At 51.4% G+C, this 12,309-nt stretch overlaps 1 protein-coding gene across 5 annotated transcripts in view; it reads right to left on the bottom strand.

Moving 5' to 3' along the window:
- The window catches only part of KTN1 (kinectin 1), a 72,474-nt gene extending 60,533 nt beyond the window's left edge, over positions 1-11,941 (bottom strand). For 4 of the 5 annotated variants that reach the window (XM_082761499.1, XM_082761502.1, XM_082761501.1 and 1 more), the window contains exon 1: positions 11,893-11,941. The gene's annotated coding sequence lies outside the window, so the exon portion shown is untranslated. The remainder of the gene's footprint in view (positions 1-11,892) is intronic. The other variant, XM_082761503.1, reaches the window with a different exon arrangement.
- Positions 11,942-12,309: the final 368 nt, after the last annotated feature.

Below are 12,309 nucleotides of genomic sequence, written 5' to 3'. Positions count from 1 at the left end.
AAACAAAACAGGTTTTTTATACACCAGAGCTGCAACCAGTCAAGGAAAAGCCCCAAGCGTGTTATCGGCCTCTCCATCAGGCTGCCACGTCCCAGCAGAGCCTCCTGCACCCCAGTTTCTGGCTGGGACGAGCTCCTCGTGGTCACAGCACCGCAGCCCGTGCCTGCTGAGTGGTGCCAGGAGTTGAACTTGATGATCCTTCCTCATGGGTCCCTTCCAAGTTGGGATATTCTCTGATTTTGTGCTCCTGGGAGGCACAAACCAGCCTTCGGTTTGAAGCCAGGGCAGAGCAGACGTCCTCAGAGACAGGAAAACCACGACAGATTGCTAACGAGGAAGCTCTACATAGCAGCAGTTAGTTTTGGGGATGCATTGCTGAAGTTTGCACATACCTGCACTAAATTGTCCTCGTTTGCTGCTTGCTTCTCCGAGCGGCTTCCTAACCCAGCCCTCAGCTGGTTCGGTCAGTGATGTGTTCGCCTGCTCCCTAGGATCTCTCCAGAAGCACAAGAAATGCCATTTTAAACCTACCACATGTCCTGCACGTCTCCAGCAGCACAGCCTTTCGCCAAATTCCTCGCCAAAGCACCAGAAAAGAAATCCTGCGAGCAGCGGGGACAACTGAGAAGCCGAAAGGCTCCGACCTTGAAGGGCTGGCAGGCGGCTCGGGGCAATGCAGAATTGATTAACCTTCGTACCTCCACGCCCCAAAGGCACAGGGCAGTCCCACAGTCGAGCCCTAACAGTGTCCCATTAGGGCTTTTTGCAAAGCTTCCACCCACGGTGAACGTGGGGAGGGGGAGGCAACGGGATAGGAGGCAGACAACGAGCCAATCTGCAAGTTTTCCTCTAAAAACCCAACCCAACACCATTTTCCTGCGAGAATAAATCACATCCCTAGCAAAAAGTATCAACTTGGCTCATCCTAGAATTTCTTTTCCCTATAAAAATAAATCAAAAGACGTTTTTAGTGTGAATCCCGTTAAAAACAACTTCATCCAGACTTATTTTTAAGCGTGCGTTTGATGGACGAGAGCAGAAATCATCCTCTGCCAAGGCAGGTATTAGCCCAGGAGAATCCATTCAGCACAAGATTTCCTAACCATACAAAGATTTCACTCAAGCATGTGCCTGCAGTCCTCTGCCCCGTTGCAAGAGGAACAAAGGAAAAAGGAAATGACTAATCAAAGCACCAGCACATTAATATATTTTGGTATGTGGAAAGGGAAAATTGTAGCGTGTATTTTTAACATTCCCAACAGGAGAATGCGCTCCCATGCGTATGCCAGCCACCACGTAGCCTCAGCAGCTCTAGGGAAGAGGAAAAAAAAACGAAGCGAGCCTCAGGCCAGCGGAGGAGTTTTGGATTTTCCACCTCCCTCCATCCTGCACAACCCAAACACCCACCTGGGGCCCTGCCTTGGACCCACCTGCTGCTGCACAGCAAATGCCTCGGCGATTTGGGGACCTGAGCTGGCTGCAAGGGCAGGGGGAGCCCCGCAGGAAGGTGGCTGAGAAGGGACGAGGCGAAGGTGCCGGGCTGCACCAAAGCACCTCGCCTTCAAACCTTCCCTCGTGGTTATTTTGCCACAGCACCTGCACAAACCGGTGTCCCAATACAGAAAGATTTAATTTTATTTTTTTTTTCCTTCTTCATGCTACGTTCCCCACACTCCCTGCCTCCACTGGAGGCTTTTTGGGGACAGATTTGCTCAGCGTTTGCTCAAGGAGCCTGAAGGACTCTTGTGATGAACTCAAAACGAGAACTTCCCAATCCTTACCTAAAGCAACCCAAAATAATCAGCTCAGCAACAGCCCGCGACGGTCATTTGTGCACTGGGATGGCCCGGCACAAACGCTGCTGGAGCACTGCCTGGCCGTCCGACCGCAATTTGTTCCCCTGTTTCGTAATTAAGGACTACAATCCGCCCTTCTTCTGATGCCAAAGCCCAAAAGGCTCATTATAATAAAAACCATTTCAAGTCCTAAATGGGAAGCCACTGTCGGACCAACTGCGATGGTTCAGCTGCCCCCAGCTCTGATACTTAAATGTAAAAGACGCAGAGAAAACTGATATTTAACCTTCCTGCAACGAGCTTTGCCATCAGCCACCCTACGGGCAGCTGGAAGCACGAAGCTGCAGCAAGTCTTCACCCTGGCGTTGCAAAATGACAGCCCCAGTCACTCCCTCACCAAGATTTCCCCATTATTTCTGTTCAGTCTGCTGCTCGGCACGGCTCTGCAAAGCGACTGGACCCCTGACAAAAAAAAAAAAGTGCTTTGTTAACCTTTCTGTGACTCAACAATCCCTTTGTTAAACAGCAGAGGATGAGAGGAGAAGCGACAGCAGAGCGATGCTCCCTCTGTTTGGATTCCTGCAGCAGGCCGATTGCCCTGCCTTGGGAAGAGGCAACAAGTTAAAGGAGAGCTGTGAACAACTCACCCGGGGAAATCAAGGCTTCTAAGTGATTGTGAATCATATCAGACACAGCTGCTTTCATGTGGTTTCTCCTAACTACCTCGAGTTAGAAGATATTATTATTTATGGCCCAGATTATGGCAAAGCAGCTGAGTGATTTCAGTTTTCTCTAAAGGGAAACCAAGTGTGACTGCTGCATCAAACTTACTGTAAACATGGCACAGATTTAGCTAAATTAGAGCATCACGAAGCAGCACGTGAAACGAGACCACTATACCTCAATCCCAGGCTAAATCTCCAGCTCAAGTCTTCATAATTCTTCATCTCTAAAGGCAGAGAAAATCAGCAGTGAAGATTTTTTGCCCTTCTCACCGCTTATAGCATAATGAAAAAACTGGGAAAAAAAGTTTCCATCGCTTGAACGAAGTCCAGAATGGTAAAAAGTTTTCAGATGAGTCCAGGGTTTAACACTCAGGGGTGTACAGTAGGTTCTCAACCCCAGGATTGTAAAAGGGCGACTTCAGCTGAGGCTGGACGAGAGGAGGAACGCAGACCTGCCATAGAGAAGTCAAAGTTCCTCTGGGTTGACACAGGCATCATAAATAGAGATCTCCTCAACGTGCACAGCTACCAAGTAGGGTTTGTCAGCCTCCCCAGCCCGGCGGTGCCCCTCTGCTGCCCACACAGCTGGGTAAGCACTCCATCAGCACGGCTATTTTTGCCCTCAGTGCTATCATCCACCCTAGTCATGGTTCAGGAAGAGGTAAAAAAAAAAAAAAAGATCCAAGGAGCCGTGGCCGAGCTGGCACCGCTCGCTCTCGTGGCGTTCCCCTGCTCTGAACTCCTCACCCCAGTAATAAGGGGCCGTACCCAGCCCATCAGCTTCCTCCAGCTCGTACCTTGCAGGGTGGGGTTGAGGCCAGAGGACAATGCTGGCATGGGAACAACCACGTACTAAGCCATGAATGCATTTTTGATTGCAAGTTGGAAAAAAGCACTCAGCCCTCAACACAACGAGCTGCTCGACGTGGCCGTGGGGTACCTACAGCCACCCTGCAGAGCTCCGTGGTTGAATTCACCTGGCCACACGGCTGCTCACAGCTCCTGCCGCTCAGCTACGGGGCAAACCTGAGCCCTGGGACCGCAGGGAACACGTTGGGACTGATGCAAGAGGCCTCCACCAGTCTTTGCCAGTAGCAATCAGGGGGTTTTAAGTCCCGGTCACACTGTTAAGAACAACACCTGCAAGAGAGGGTTGGATTTTATTACACCTGCATTACATTTATAATCAACTGCCGGGTGAAAGCACTGCTCTTGCCACATTTATAAAACCCTTCAAACACAGGGGATGGGTGGAGATACGGTCAGGACAGAACCTGGACCGCAGCAGCTGTTGGACTTCCTACAGCACCAACCTGGTGACTTTGATCCAGCAGAAATTTGCAGGAATTTGCCCAAAGGATGAACAGGATCCCATCACCAAGACTTCCACATCAGATACGAGGCAGTGGCAAAGCTGTAACTCCAAATTTATCCTGAAGTAAGGCGTTACACAGCAAACAAGAAAGTACTTCCATAGCCAGGCTACATCCTTTAATGCTGTCGATAATCTTGGAAATATTAGCTAAAAGTTTCAGGATGGCTGGTGAGCAGAAGAGGCTTCAGAAGCAATCCCTGCACACAGCACTGGCAGCATACGAGTCTCTCCAGCACAGCTCCTCCAAAGTGTTTCCTAACACAGTTTAATTACACCTGAGCTGTGCTGTGAAGGAGCTTTTGTTAACCACTTTGCTCCTGTAGCTGCTGGTTCCCCAGGCGAGCCATGCTGAGGCTCACTGCCATTCCCCTGAGCCCAGCACACCCTGAGCAGCCCTCAGACAGCCCTACTGGTCCTAATCCTACACTCAGCATAACATCGGGGACTTGGTGACAACAAATTCCCCAAAAGATGCGTGCAGAGTGCATCTCGGAGGGCTTTCTGGCTGCCTCCACTTCTGGCCATAACAGCCAGCCCCATAAAAGTTTCTTACAGTGGCTTCAAAGACACATTTAGTTGTTTTCAGAGTATTGAATTCAAATCAATACCCCAACATCCTTGAGTTGTCTCCCCCAAAACAAGCAGCACATCCACATTTGAACCGCAGCTTTCCTTAAAACATAGGCTTAAGACCATTGCAGTTTGCTTTAAAAAGCACCTAAAAACGCTCAGCAGAAGGAATGTGGAGTAATTTAGGTCATTTCTTTCATGCTTCCCTGGGTTCCCCCTCCCCTCGCTTTACTGTCCCACACTCTGCTCCTCCTCTGGCATGCGAGGATTTAACATTTCATTGCAACCACCCAGATGTAAGCGATTGGAAGCAATTCAGCTTGCACCTCTCTTGCTCCCGTGGCCTGCAACGGGGAGGGGAGATTAAGAAATCACCTTAGAAATAGGCACACCAGAAGCCAAGAAATTCTTCCTTTGACACACAAACAGCAGGGAAAAAAGGGGGGAAGCCAGGGGGTCGAGGCAGGGAAACGCCTCCCCCAGAACCTTCTCAAGGTTTTAAAACTTTTGAGTAACTCATCAGTGACCCCATAACTGGCTCAGCCTGCATTAGGCAAGGTGTAATCGTGCCTCAGGAACCCTCAGCTCACCAAATCCACGTGCTGAAACACACCGAGGTGGGGAAAAAAAGTTTACCTGTTCACCCCACAACTGCTCCGGTGCTCTGCCTGCCGTGCCGGGGCAGCCTCGCTTCGTAGCAGGCTGTAACCCATTAGGAGCTGCTTGAAAAAAAAAATCCATTTTTGCATACACACTAAGCTGTAAAGAGGTTTACTAAATTTAGCAGGCAACCCAATCCTGGCAGCGGTGCAGCGCAGGGCTGTAGACAGGGAAGTGACCTTAAGTGGAGGTAACAAGCGAGGATCAGAAGTGCTCCCCTGCAGCTGATCCTGGAAAGCCCACGGCACCCAACACAACCCCAACACGCCCTCCATAAAACCTCCCTGAAACTCTGTAGTCCCAGGATTTTCAGCTGCCACCTGGACAATGCTTTTTATTTGTCCACGCTTGGCGAGGACACCTTCTCAGCAAACATTTTTAGGGCAAACTCCTCCTCTCCGGTCCCGGTCTGGACGTGGAGAAGCGCAGATTTGAAGGACCTTGGCCACCAGGGCTGGGGACACAAACCGAGGCGGTGCAGGTGATGCTAAGCAGCAGCAGAGCTTTCAAGAAATCAAATCAGCAGCCAAAGCCACACCTGCTCCCAGCAGCAAAGGTCAGGAGGTGTGACACAGGACGCTGCTCACCAACTCTGTTTTTCCCCAGCATCACATCCACTGAGAGACCTCCTGGTCCCGGGGAAGGACGTGCTGAGCCCTCCTCCCCACATACATCGAGTTAAACGAGGCAGAAGAGGCCCCTCCTGGCCCCGGTGGAGGCTTTTACCAGAGCACTGCTAAACCCAGAGCATTTCTCAGGTTTGGAGCTGCTCCTGGAGAGGCTGGGGATCGCCCTCGTGCTGCTCTCAGCTGGGACAGAGAAGGGCAGAAGCGATGCTGCAGCCGGCTCACAAACCTGTCTGTGGGTCTCTGCGCCTTGTACCATTAAAAAAAAGATAATCCTCAAATAAAAGCCACGCTGGGATTCATTTTCAGCTTAAAACACGCACCTGCCTCAGCTTTCCCTTCAGTGAAATGGGAAGGGAGGCACCTCCACCCTCCTGACATGCCAGGGCACACAGATAACGCCCCGGAGAGCTGGCAGTGGTACGGAGGGGGCAGAGGGCAGGCTCCCAGCAGGAAGAAATCCACCTGACCCGAAAACGAGGAGAGCCGACGTGCAGCAGGGCTGAGTCAGAGCCTTGAAATACCTCTGCCACCGGGCGCTCGCCACGAGAGGCTTGGGAGCTGCTCACTTCCTCCGACAAACTGGGTTGGTCTCTTTTTTTTTTGTTGTTGTTCTCTCTGAATGAAGGTTTTTCAACTCAAAACTCCCCAACAAACGGGCTGGGAGGGGAGGGGAGGGAAAAAAAAAGTCATAGCCAGTGGTCAGATTATACCAGGAACAACACAATTCTCAGCTGCCTCGCGTTACAGGCTCCCTTATCAGTCAGTCATGATTTGGTCCAATCCTGGCACTCTCCCCAAAGAGCTGAACCTTGTGCAAGAGCTTAGTCGTCATCTGCCTCGACAGCCACGCACTTGCAAATGGATTACGAGGCCACTCATATTTTCCTGCGAGCAGCAGCATCCCTGCAACACCCCCCTGGGGAGGGCCGGCAGCAGGACTGCTTGTCATAGGGGAGGCAGCTTTTCCCCGTGGCTGGATGAGGGCTAGAGGAGAGGATGCTTTTTATCTCTTCAGCTCGACAGCTTCCTTCCTATGTGGTCGCAGGAAGACAAAAAGACACCTCTGAGCATCGCAAAAAGGAGCAGGAAGTGCTAAATTTGTCCCTCCCCCAAAATAAAACACCCCACTCTAAGTCCACGTGGGAGAGAGTAAATGCTATCAGCCAGCAATGCAGAATTAAGCAGGAAGAATTTGGAAGTGAGAGAATGAGCCCAAAATTAGGCAGGCTGAGCTCACGCTGCTCTGCTGGGTGGCACCGCTAAGCGAGAGGCTACGCACACGGCTGCTCACTTCCCCTCCGCAGGACGAGGGCTGGAGAGGTTTTGGAAGCACCATGAATCACGGGCATAAATATGCCAGCCCTTAAACGCCTTCAACACCCGGGGGATCCTGCAGGCAGGCGTCATTCTCCCCAGGTCAGCCAGTAAACGCTCAGCGAGCCAGCCAGCAGCCAGCCCGAGAAGGTCAGCTCGCTGGTTAACACCTGCGATCCGAAAACGAGGACTCACGTTTTGCTGGGCACCTCCTCCTGACACAGCAATAAAAAAAAAAAAAGCCCTCCTCGATGCTCAAGTCCTCAGTCGGCTACACCTTGAAGAAAACGAGAAGTTTTGCTCTGTATCCTCAATTCTACGGCATAAGAGGGCGCGGAGCTCTCAGGCAGCAGGCTTCGTCTCCTCCCGGAGGGTTAGCAAGGGGCATTTTTCCCGTCCTGTAATCTTAAATTTTAGATCAGCAGCTCAGGAGCACGGAAATCCCTGCACGCCTGACAGTGGCAGCAGCAGTTAGCTGCTAACACTGGCGGAGGGCAACGCTACTTGTAACAGGGCTGATTAGGGCGAGGAAATGAGCAGCTCGCCACCACTAATTTACAGATACTTTCCCCGATTCCTAACGCAGCCTCAGAGCAAGCCGGGATGAGGCTGAGTTGGAAAAGAAAGCTGCTATTTGTAAGTCTTCTCGGGGAGAAAAGGGGAAGGAGCTTCACCTACTTCTGTTCGGTAACAGGAACGTAGAGCTGTGAATTTTGACACAAAGCACCAAGGAAAACAAAGCGTGTTACAGAGAACAAGGGGGAGAGCTGCAGGAAAGTCGTTATTTTCCTCCTGATTAACCCCACACCTTGCTGTTCCTGTCCCTCCCCCACACATTGCACAGCAAAATTTCAGGCTTGGCATTCCTGAAGTACTTTTTTGCATCTGATAGAACCAATATCCTTCAGATTTCTGTTAGAAAGAGTTAGAAGAAACCTTCCAGAGCTTCCACAGGCATGGTTTCTGCAGAAAGCTCTTCCTTTTTCCCTGTTTTTCACAGTACAAGAGCCTTACTAAAAAAAATCACCTTTAGTTAGCCAGGAAGCATTAAAAAGGATCATGAGATTTGCATTCTTTAGCACCTCAGACGATTACAGTTTCCACAGCCATAGTTTTCCCCTTCCGACATCCCACCGAGCTTCGACTAAAGAACGCCCAAATTTCAGGGCTTTTTGACATTTCTCGGACCAACAAGACACCACGGCACCCTGGCCAAAGAGACAGCAAGGCAGCAGAATTTCTGCATTCACAGGCAATCTCCATTCAATTTTGCTGTACCGACAGACACTGCACCAAGCCTGTCCTGCGCTCAGTACCTATTTTTAGGGCCGCAGCTGACCTGACAGTGCCCCCATAAGCTCATTTGTTCAGATTCACTTATTCATTCTAATATAATCTAATTAGGGTGCAGCACTCCCACACGCGGGCGGTAGCAGCAACCAGGAGAGGACGAGCTCAGAGGCAGGGAACCTGGGACAGGAGCTGCTTCTGTTCTCGTGTGGGGAAAAAAAAAAAAAAGCTTGTGGAGCAATTGCAGATGCCTGCACCCTGCCTCACCTCATCCAGCAACACCTGGATCTGCTCTCCGAGCCCCCTGGGCTGCTAAATCCTGGCTCTTCGATTCGCAGGAAGAAGCAGGAGCCCGGTTCAGCACGCAGCACGTATCGACGCAGCCGCTGCTGCTCCTGCTCCAAACTAATTGGAAATAAAAGCCACAATTAAGCGCCGTGGGGGGAAGCCTCCCGTGCTCAGACAATGCCCGCACTGGCAGGCAGAGAAGCGTTCCCAAATCAGAGAGCACAGACAACCTTCAGAAAGCATCAACAAGTCTGCATCTTATCAAAATTACTGTAAAGGCGTCGTTCTGGCGAGAAATGGAAAGCTTTCAAAGCTCAGGAGCAGCCACCTCTCTGCAACCAGCTGTAGTTCAGGCACGTGAACAGGAAGAAGCATTTAAGCTTCTAAAAATATAAATAAATAGTTGTGTTTTGTGTTTGTTTGTTTTTTTTTTTTTTAAAAGGCATGGGGTGTTTCATTCTTTTGGACATCTTGTATAATGACGAGAGGAGAAACAGCTTCCCAAGCGTCACGGCCTGGTAATTCTCCAGTCTCTCACCTCCGTAGTTTATGCAGAGTCATTAGCAAGAGCTGATTTGCCTGGGACGGATTTTGCCCAGCACCTGCCTGTCTCATGGGTCTGAAGCCTTCACCTGGAGAATATTAAGGAGTTGGAGAGGTTAGCACAGGGAGCAGAGCCCCCAAACCATTCATTTTGAAGAACAGTCCAGTCCTGCTGAGTTGCCAACATAACCGAGGAGGAAGCTTAAGAAATAAACAGAGATCCGTAGAGCTCCCTTTTCTAGTAAAAAGGTTTTGAACGGTAAAAGTAAACGAGGAGAGCACCGAGGGAACAGCAGGAGGAGATATAAAGACTTTGACTTGTTTAACCTATCAAAACAAGTGGCTGCAAGGGGATACAACTGCTCCCTCTAATTACCTCAGGGAGGGAAAACAACTGCTTAAACCAAACGGCAGTGCTGGAACACACACAGATTATACAAACTGGCCATAAACTACGTTAGGCTGGAAACGCCGTGATTGTTCTGAGACCTGGAGGAGGCTCCGGAGCAGCTTTCCTGCAGCGACGGCGGCGAGGAATAAACCGATCACGTTGCCCCTTAGAAGCAGTTATGTTACGAGCGGCACTCACAACACGGATGTTTGCTGTAAACTCAGAAACTAAACTCGATCAGGGGCTTTCTTCTGCTCCCAGCTTCGTGCCCGGCTGCCTGCTGGCTCCGTTTTAGGAGCAGATAGCAGGGATTACCCTCCTCCTGCAATTTTATCTTGTTTCTTCTCCCCCAGACCACTCCAGGGGATGGCACTCGACCTACCAGGCACATCATCTGGGCACGGCCAGGGAATGAATCTTGGGAGCTGAAGCTCTCAGCGCAGTCGATGGCGAGAGGTGGGTGTCTTGGCAGCAAAGGAGGAAGGGATTAGGAGCAACCAAGCTCGATGCTTAAAATAAAACAAATGTCCTCTCCCCCCCATGTCCTTATGAGTAAGGGTCTCGGCCAGCAACACACTTAATCTGTGTCCATAACCTCTGAAATTCGCAGGGAATTTCGGTTCCTGAAGGATTCAGTTAACCCTTTGGTTTACAGTACTGATGTTCACACAATGATTAGACAATTTTGAGCCAGATGAGCCAGAATCACCTCATCTCAGACAGAAAGATGATGCAAGTGAACGCTGTTCCACACTCAACCAAGTAGCACCACAGTTTTTACACAGGCTTAATCAAGCCTTTCCTTTTGCTTTAAGGTGTTGGAGAAACAAAGTCATTAGCAAGCTAATTTAGCTGAAATAGGGGTTTTATGACAGCGGGGTATAAAGGATCAAATTAAAAACTAATTGTATACTTCAAATCCTCCTACTCCTGCTATTTCTGACAGCAGAAAGCATCTCCTTGAGACTGGCTAGATAAGGAAGGGGGGAAAAAATCTAACAAAAAAAAGGCTTTTCTGTAATAACTCTAACAGAGCATTAGCATTTCCATCCAAACCCCAACGTTTCCCCGCTGCAGCGACACACAAAAGTTATTTTAATCACAGTACGCAGAAAGCAGCATCAGCACATGAGGCAAGAGAAAAAATATGTGGCAAAGCGAGTTGCATAGCCTGCTCATGGACGGGAATTACAGCGCACTTACGGGCAGCACAGCACAGAGGTGCTTCCAGCCCAAAGCAGGCACCAGGACGCTCGCCAGCCCCCCAGAAAAAGGGGTAAGAGAAGTATCTACGAGAACGTGGAGTGCACAAACCAAAAAACCCCTCTTTGCTTCCCCAGCACTCCGAGTTTCTAGCCAGGGATTTCTGCCTTGTCATACACGAGGAGATGTTAAATGGGACCTGTCAGTTATGTCTGCTAAACACCATATGGGCATTGTTGGGCAGAGGCGGCAACGGAGATACTAAAAAGAAAGGGAAAAAAAGAGGATTTTAAACAGCAAATGACTACAGCAAAGTATCAACTCAACTCCTCTCCCGCTACTCGCTTCCACAGAGCAAGAAGTGCTTTTCCTGAGGTTTTTCCGTCTGTAATCTCAAACAGCACAGCCTTGAAAAAAAGGTTAAACTGAGAAGCCAGAAGCAGATCGCTAGAAAGTAGCACTTAAAATCGCCTCACGCGGAACAGGCCTGACGCTACGTTATTCCTAATAGGCACCGAGTTAATTAAAGCATTTACCCGGCTGGAACTAGTGCCATAAAGGAGGAGCACGGGGCTGTGGGGCAGCCCCAAAACCCATGGCTGGGACCAACGGGGGAGAGCCTGGGGAGCACCCCAAGCACCTCACTGGGTCATCAGCACCCCAAGGACCATTGCAGCGGGGATAATTTCGGATGCCTGACGGAAAACAGGCTCCACAGGGCTGCCTCCCTTCCAGCTTCATTGCCTGATACCACAGCAGGGAAACGGGGGGCGACCCCCGGAGCGGGTTTTTGAGGCAAATCTCTGCACCCACAGCCCTGGGTGTGTCTCGGTGATTTAGTGCAAACACTGACGGACACACAGAAGGACAGCCGGACAGATAACCGGCCAGATAACCGCTCTCCTTCCCTCCCACCCTGCCGCAGTCACACCCCAAACCCCCCCCGGCTCCCTGAGGCCTCAGCCCGGCCTCGCACCTGCCCCGCAGCCCCTGCCGAGGCCTAGGCCCGCCCTGCAGGCCGCGGGCAGGGCCCGGCCCCGGCCATGTTCCCAACCCCGAGCAGCCGGGGCCGGGTTCCCCCTTCCTCACCCCCCAGCCCCGGACTCACCGTCAGGCCGGGGCCGTGGAGCCGGGGCCGGGCCTGAGCCGGGGCGGTGGAGCCGGGGCCGGTGCCTGCGCGGCGCTGGCTGGCAGGAAGGGAGCGGGCGGGGAACGAGGAGGAGGAGGAGGAGGAGGAGGAGGCGGTGCCGCACGTCCTCAGCATTTCCCGGCTCCCCTCCTGTTAAAGGAGCGGCATCGCCGCTCCCCTTCCACTCCTAGGGGTCCCCAAACGCATCCCACTGCCCCCCCATGGGGTCCCCCACTCGTGTGGGGCGCGCTGAGGGTCCCCTCACGCAGACACCCCCAGGTTGGGGATGGCATAAGGCACAAAACGGCCTCCCACTTTGTGGACAGCAGGCTCCAAAAAGGGCCTTTTGTGCCCATTTTACAGATGGGGAAAGCAGGGAAGGTGCAGGGGAAGCTG

This window comes from Aythya marila, assembly GCF_965140915.1.
Source record: "Aythya marila genome assembly, chromosome: 5".
NCBI classification, from domain to species: Eukaryota; Metazoa; Chordata; class Aves; order Anseriformes; family Anatidae; genus Aythya; species Aythya marila.
The sequence above is the reverse complement of the archived record's forward strand: the minus strand, read 5'-3'. Positions and strand labels throughout refer to the sequence as shown.